The following is an 8718-nucleotide window of genomic DNA, read 5'->3' as shown; positions in this document are numbered from 1 at the left end:
TACATAAATAAGATAATGTTAGAGAGTTAGAGGTGAAAGAAGAAGGTAAGGGGAGGCTGGTGGCAGGGTGAAGGCACCGTAGGTTGGGCGGTCAGGGAGGTCTTCCTGAGACAGGACCCGCAGAGCTCAGAACTGACAGGTGAGCAGCCAGCCCACACGAAGCTACCAGAGAATGGCATTCCGGGCAGAAGCAACAGCAGAGGCGAAGCCCGAGGCAGAAAGAGGCATTGAGTTATTTGATGGGTTGAAAAGGAAGACCAGTGGGGAAGATGGAGGGAGTATAAGAAGAAGCTGAGAGCAAACAAGGCTGGACATTGTAGGGAATGCATTGCAGAGTTTGAGAAGCTACAAGGTGACCAACATGATTTGTTTCTAAAAGGTCCCTCTGACTCCAGGGAGGGTGGATTGTAGGACGATCCAGGAGTCGCTGCTGCCCAGGTGTGGCATACAGGTCACACACTCAAGTGGTGGCAGTGGGAACAAAGCAAATAGGTAAGAGACAGATCTCAGCAAAAGCAGTAAGACTTGCCAGCTGATTGACTGCAGGGAGTGAGAGAAAATGCTGGGTGATGCCTTATTGAAATTAATGAGATCTACTAATTAGGATAGCATTTTACCATAAACAAATTATTAAGCACTTTTCCTGCCATTATCACTGTCCTGCCTTTAGGAATAAGGCTTAAAGATCATTAAAAAAGCATCTGACAGGAGTCAGGGGACCTCTAATACTTTCTAACCATGGGGAAGGGAACTGCAGAAGTCGAGCTATAAAATATGTCACATTTATAAAGCACGTTGCTGTTTACAAAGTACTTTCATATCCATGGTCTCCCTCACACTCTTTATTTTTCTTCAATTTATATGACATTTCCATTGAATGGGGTGAATTAGAAATCTGGTGCATTCACATAACAAAAACTGGATTCTGATTAAGAGTTTGTTGACATTCCACTGCTTATTATGAATTTTTTTTCTAAAATCTTGCCTGATGACAAGAACTCCTCTTCTAACAGAAATAGTTTTCAGTAATTTAAAGGAAATAGTTTTCCATTATCTTTCTGTTTTGGTGCTATCCACAGATCACCCTTACACCAGATTTACGAAAGTAAGATTTAATCAGACTTCTAAGAATTTCAGCATTATGAAAGTTTTGAAATGATTATGCTTTGCACCAAATGAAAAGGAAATTCAGATTGTTATGCATGAATTAATTAGGGCCATAACCTCCCAGGCCTGCACATGGATCAAAGCAGGCTTCTGCCCCAAAGCAGACTGAGAGCAGGAGCTGTATGCAAACAAGGACTGTGATCTTTCCAAGTGTATGGTCAGGCCATTGTCTCAGCCAGAGAGAGCGCTAGACACCAAGCCCCAGAGCCTTGTACAAAGGGACTGCTGGATTCTGCTCCCCCAGTAAAGAAACCAAGAAAGGTGCCCCAACTCATCTACGATGTTCCCCTAGGGAAAGGCAGCATGGCTGAGACGCACCCCGGGCAGGGGGCTGCAGAAAAGTGGAAACCATCAGAATATCCCTCCTGGGCTTTTTTCCCTTCCCATGGGAAACCTCAGAATCAAGTGGGAAGGGCAGGGACTTTGCTGGCTTATGAGGAGGATGTGCTCCGTCCAGTGGAGACAATCCACTCTCTCACAGGGTTAATGGGAGGATTAAGACCCATCATATAAAACAGACATATTAATGTTGTTGTGAACATCATTAAACTTATCAAAGAAAATATTTATTAGACATGCATGAAAAATAGGCAGAGCATTATTGATAAATGTCCTCACTGATCACTCTGCAAGTCAGTTTAATGATCATTTACTAAAGTTTAGTCCTAGGCACAGTGAAGATAAAAAAGATGTTGTCCTCCTCTCACACTTTTCTGTCTCCTGAGGTACATACGTGGTTATAATTCGAGAAACTGTGATAAAAACTGTGATAAAGCCTCTTGAGCTTTCTTAAGTCCTTAAGCACAGGTGGCAGTGAAGAGTGAGAAAGGCTTCAATAAAGTGGGATGGAAGATAAGACCAGCAGCAAAGCACTAAAGATAAAATTGTGAGACCCCTTTGAGAAACAAAGCCAAAGATAGAGGAAGTTAGACCTGGAGACGGGCTTGAATGTAGCTAGAAATCTAATTAGGAACAAGACTGAGCCAGAGAGCTACGAGTCCCCACCAACCTGTCCAAGATACAACTTAGTTTTTGGTAGACATGCAGGTGGAAGAGTTTAGGCCCAGAAGGAATGTTGCTCTTTGACTTGTATAAAGGAAGCCAAGCAATAAAGTCTATCACTGGGTTCCCAGTGGTGGTTCCAGGGGAATCCATATGCCACCCAGAATCACCCTGAGCCAGAGCTGTGGCTAGAGCTGAGGGCAGTTGGACTCTGTTTCATAAGGAAGGCTGTCTGCTCTATCCCAGGCGGGACTACCATAGGGCAAAAATCATTGTTTTCTCATCACCCATTGGATGCTTTGTGCCCCAAACATGATCCTCAGATCATTTTAGAAGAGCAAGGATACCCAAGGTCATCTGTTCTGCTTGCTCCCTCTCATGAATGAAAAACACAAAATGAGAGAAGAAGAGAGGAGAGAAGAAGGAGGGGGTGGAGGGAGGGAGGGAGGGAGGGAGAGAGAGAGAGAGAGAAAGAATGCACCAGAAACAAACAAACTGCATTTGGTGACAAAAGAATAAGGAGAACCCAAAGGTAAGGAGAGGCCAAGCTCCAGATATTAGACAAAAATAAGAAAGGAGGGGAAAGGAGAGAAAGAAGAGAGGGAACAGGTATTAAAAGAAACATGAAAAGGAGAGCAGAAAAGGCAGAGCAGGGAACGAACATATATGGAGGAGCATTGGCACTGAGCTCTGGAGTCTGCACAGGAAGCAGCAAAGGGAAAGGAGAAGAGATATGAAAAGAAAAGTAAGGTGTGTTCTAGGATCCACAAGAGATTTGTAGTCTCCACTCAATACTCTGCAGGTTGGCTGGCCTTTGACACAATGCCTGGTCAGCCAGGCAGCATCCTGCCTCCAAGCCCCCAGCCTGATTCCTGGACCCCAATCTTTCCTTTCAGCCCCAAGCTCCAGTTTCTATCTGCCTGAGCCCCAGAAGTGGCCCAGCATTATCGGTTATGCAATCTCCACTGCATTGGAAAGGGATTTCCCACAGAGCCGGGAAAGTGCTGGTCTCCCAGGTCGTGACACTGGACCAGAGGGGGAGTGATGAGCTGCTGCTATAGGGGTTGCTGCCCGCACTGTCAAGGCCATCTCCACCATCTCCCCTCTCCTCTCATACCCCTGCTGGGGTGCCAGCACTGTGCTTGAGAAGAGGAACATGGAACCCATTCCAACACTCTCATGAAGACCCCAGCAGTCACGTTTTTCTCAGGCTTGCTAAAAATTAGCTGTTCAGAGAGTCCTGCTCAACTGTCACAAGCCCCTTGGTCTTAGCATCCTCAAGACTGCACGTGCCAGGTGGTCTCTCAAGAACCATTTCTTCATTAATTCATGTGGTCTAAGCAAGCTGTAAAAATTGGTGATACTTAGTACTCCTTCTCAGACTCAAGAAAGCTCTGGAGAATCTCCCCAGGGGGGAAAACCAAATACCTGTAAAATGTTGCATGTATTTTGGGGGGTTATACTTTCCTCTAGCTCCCTACCCTATCCATGGACCCTAGAGAGTCCTTTGACTCAAGATTAAGACTCGTTGGTCTGTAAATACTTTCCAAAAACCTTTGATTTCTTATTTCATACATGGAGGATAGCTTTGGAAAATGTTTAGGACTATAGCTCAAATAAGAAGCATTGCTAAGCTAAAAGGAATCAGCCTCTTTTATGTTGTAACCAATTTGCAACTTTGCTTCAACCAGAAAAATCACAAACAGAAAAAACACATCATGGAGACTCAGAAAGACAGCAATTTTCCTTTCCTTGATGCTCAGAAGTTTAAAAAATGTATATATTGGTTTAAAAATTATACAATTTGGGTTGTTTACTGAACTGGATAAATCTTTAAAGAAAAAATGTGTATGGATATAAACATAGTATATAAACCAGACACAGGCTTTTTCATAATTATAGTTGCTTCTGACTAATCATATTCACTTTCTACTGAAAAATACTTAATGCTTCATAATACTTCAGAACAAGAATTTTCTTTCAACATGAGGGTATTGCTGTCACTACCTATTTTCTCCTTGCTTTGTGATTACAAGTGCTGATCACAGCTCAGATAGTTGTAAAATATAAACCTGCTATCATGGCTTGCATGTAATTAGTTCTAAATGTGTGGCCTATTTACAACAGCAAGCTGCACATTAGGTACCACAAACACTTAAAATGTCAGACACTGCCACACGTTTATGACAGTCATTAACTGAGTCACAGAGGCAAATATTTAATGTGACAGTTATATTAACACACAGTTCTGCTGATCAAGAAGCACGTCTTACAATTTGCATTGCATGACGCAACACTGACTGTATACTTTGACAATGATGGTCTTCTACTCAGTCTAGAGAGTCTTAAGGAAACAGTCTCTGAATCTTCTCCCCAGTGGCAAATGAAGGAGAAACATTTCATTCTTATGACTGAACATCAGCTACTTCTTTTTTTATTTTTGAAACAGAGAGAGACAGCGCACAAGTGGGGGAGGGGCAGAGAGAAAGGGAGACACAGAATCCAAAACAGGCTCCAGGCTCTGAGCTGTCAGCACAGAACCCAATGCAGGGCTTGAACCCAGGAACCATGAGATCATGACCTGAGCCGAAGTTGGATGCCTAACCAACTGAGCCACCCAGGCACCCCAAATATCAGCTACTTCTGAAAAGTACATCTCTTACCTAGGCACACTTAACTCATACCTGTGGGTTTCTTATTAATTTAAATCATAGAACATTTCTTTCAGTACAGCTGTAATTTGAAGATGAACTTTTAATCAATGACTTGTTTCAAAAGGAGATGCCAGGACCAGACGGATGGTGTGGTGGGAGTAAAAAAACAACACGTAAGATTTAAAACATATTCCCCCTTCTCCTGGATACACAAAAGATCAGCCATACGACTTCTTTAGGCTTCCTACTTCTAATTCCAGAAATGGGAACTTGGTACCCAAGTTCTCAAATGTCCAACTTCTAAAGATGTCTCCACAGTTGTATAACAAATGTCTTTGTTTTCTTTTCTGGTATTCAAGAAAGCTATGGTTTCCAGAATTATGTAACAAAACCATAATTACCAAGAATATTTGTGTTCAAACATATTTTATGTAAACGTGGAAATATGAAGCTAACTGAGGCTACTCTTTTTGATACCACTTCTTGATTTTTTCTGTGTACATTCCGTGAACATTCTCAGGTAGTAACTGCCATTGATGGACACCAGTAAGCACACTTAGCACACCTGAGGTGCGTAATTGGCCCTGCTCAGAAGCACTGATAATAGTTTATATAAAGTGGCCCATTTATGGGCTGAGAGAACAGGTTATAATTCAAGACTGGATGGACAGTATTCTTGTCACATGCTGGTAGAAATGTACACCTGCACTGCATCTCAGCAACACTTCTTTCCTATCAGTTTACAGTAGGAGTTGCAAATTTAGAGACCTATTGAGATGACTCTAACATTGATGAGTGAAGTGGGTTGGATATACTACAATATGGGATAGTGGCGTTTATGGGAAAATGAAAAATGAATGAATAATCTAAAACGGGTAGTACTACAGAGATGAAGATGTTGCCATTCAGGAGAGCGAGACCTGAGTTGTAGACCCTCTAACTGTTTGGGAGGTAGGAAGCCCAGAGTTTTGTGTAAAATCGCCCAAATTTTTTAAATGGGCAACTAATTTATTTTGCTTTGTGTCTGTAGGCACAGTTGTGGCCACTGATTAGTTTGCAAGTGTAATCTATGGTATTTAAGAAACACATAATCCTCTGCCCTTTATAAGAGCCCTGGATAAGGCCTTAAAGTCCCTGCCAGCTAGGCCACTGTCGTCTACAGAATAAGTTCTGTTGCTACCTTAACTACTACTAAAAATTTTCACTTCTGGTCCTAGAGATAATTCTGAGTCTCTAATTATTTTCAAGAAGTTGGAATTTAGTTTCATGGATCAGAAATCTTTGACCATGTTTTATAGATTACATAATAATAAAAAATAATAGCTAATATGTATTGAACACTATCATAATGCCTTATATGTAGTCACCAAAACCCATAACAGGAATCAAAATTTACAGGCCTTACTTGATGCCAGGCCCTGACCCACACTCTTTACATATATTAACTTATTTAATCCTCTGAGCAATCTTATGAGACACATACTGTTATCATTTCTTCCTATACTGTAATAAGGAAACTGAGGCACAAAGAAGTTAAGAGACTTGCCTAGGATATGGTGCAGTTAAAAGGTTGCAGCTTGGATTCAAATTCAGTCAGTCTGGGGCGCCTGGGTGGCTCAGTCGGTTAAGCATCAGCTTTGGCTCAGGTCATGATCTCACAGTTCGTGGGTTCGAACCCCACGTCAGGCTTTGTGCTGACAGCTAGCTCAGAGCCTGGAGCCTGCTTCAGATTGTGTGTCTCCCCCTCTCTCTGCCCCTCCCCTGCTCACGCTGTCTCCCTCTGTCTCTCAAAAATAAATAAAAAACAGAAAAAAATTTTTACAAATTCAGTCAGTCTGATTCCAGGAGCCATGTTCTCACCATTATGTCATCTTGCCACTTAGCAATAAGGACTCAGTGACCATAAGTAAGCAAACAAAACACCCACAGCTGAGACCCATGGGCTTCCATTCCAGTTCCAAATTCTCTAATATGCACATAAATGCATGGAAACATTAGTAAGCATTAGGACAAAATGGAAATAATTCATTATCAACTGATGATATGACGGGGAAGAGAACTGACATTTCCTGACAGCTCTCCATATGCAAGTGATTTGCCTACATCAATATCTCATTTAATCTTCACCAAAGCATCATGCAGTATATCCTCATCCCATTCTGCACCTGGGGAAACAGAGGATGTGCAATGAAGGTATGTCTGGAAAATAGGGTCCATTAAGGAAAACCACAGAGAAGATTATTCCAACTGGAAATACATCACTCTACTTAGAATGAGCAATCTTTTCTGATCATGTCAGTATTTGGCTTTGAAACTGTTAATTCCCAACGGGGAGGATTGGGGTGGAAGCAGAGAAGAGTATATCAGAATCACCAGGGGAGCATTTCCAAGACACACTTGACCCCACTTCCACTGGAAGGTAGGCCAGTACAGAAGGAAAGGCAATACAACCACTCTCTCCCAGACCAAGGATAAAATCCAAAGACAGCATACTTCCAATAAGAAAGATGCTGCATGCTTTTGTCCAGGTGACTGGTCTAAAAGTTCAAAAGCAAGAATGCTTCCAGTCTGCTTGCTCTAAGAGTGTGCTCCAGTCCAGCAATTTAGACTGCTGGGACATCTCATCTCCTGCTTCCCTCTTCCAAAATGACATCCTACTTCTCCTAATCCAGCCACATCCCTACGCCTTAAAATACTCATCCTCCCCCAGTGTATTTACACATTTCAAATATTTGTAGCCCATTAAAAAGATATTGAGCACATGGAGAAATAGAGGTCCACATTTGGAAAACATAAATCTGAGGCCCTAGGGATTACAGGCTCTCTTTTTAAAAATTTTTTCAAAGATGAGAAAGGTTTCCTTTGATAATAAACAGAACTCTAAACCTAGCAAGCTGCACATTCTTTGTAAGATATTCCTCTCAAAGAAGTTTACCAGCCCTCAAGGAACCTCTTGGATTGAATGCTGTATCTTCTCATCTCCCTAACTCTGCCTTACATAAGATGGTACTAGTTCTGCTTATCCCTTCTCTCCATTACCAGAAGTGTGAGGAACATCTTCTTCTAGACACAGAGGAAGTATGTGTGCCTTCCCTCTAACTCTCCGGTGGTTTCTCACCTTTGATCACATGCAGACACATTTCAAAGTGCAAGCAAACCTTGACAGACAAGAGAATATCCAGGTACCCTACGGGGAAAAAAGGTCTCACCAACCCCTTATATCTGCCCCAGCCCTGACACTCCCTTTGGGAACCGGAAGGTGGGCACAAGTTACTGAGAGAGCACTTACCTTCTGAGCTCTAGCAATTCACTCCCCACCCCCCAGATGGAACCACTCCGCCCACCCAACTCACTGTGCTCCTCCTCTCATTCTTACTCCAGTTACCTTTCTCCCAGGAAAAAGCATTTGAACAAAGCCTGGCATGACTTGCTGTGCCACGCTTCTTGAGACATCTGCCTTAACAGGAGACAATGACCCTGGTTTAAAGGAAAGACCTAGATGCAATACTGAGAGGAGTTGTTTTTTTTTTTTTTTTGCATTATTCCCAATTTTATTTTATTTTATTTTTTAAATAGTTTATTGTCAAATTGGTTTCCATACAACACTCGGTGCTCTCCCCATAAGTGCCCTCCACCATCACCACCACCTCTTTTCCCCCCTCCCCCTTCCCCTTCAACCCTCAGTTCATTTTCAGTATTCAATAGTCTCTCAAGTTTTGGGTCCCTCTCTCTCCCCAACTCTCCCTCCTCCTCTCCCCCTGGTCCTCCATTAGGTTTCTCCTGTTTTCCTGTTCGACCTATAGAGTGCAAACATATGGTTTCTGTCCTTCTCTCCTGACTTATTTCACTTAGCATGACACCCTCAAGGTCCATCCACTTTCCTACAAAGGGCCAT

This window comes from Suricata suricatta, chromosome 5 (assembly GCF_006229205.1).
Source record: "Suricata suricatta isolate VVHF042 chromosome 5, meerkat_22Aug2017_6uvM2_HiC, whole genome shotgun sequence".
Lineage (NCBI taxonomy): Eukaryota > Metazoa > Chordata > Mammalia > Carnivora > Herpestidae > Suricata > Suricata suricatta.
The sequence above is the reverse complement of the archived record's forward strand: the minus strand, read 5'-3'. Positions refer to the sequence as shown.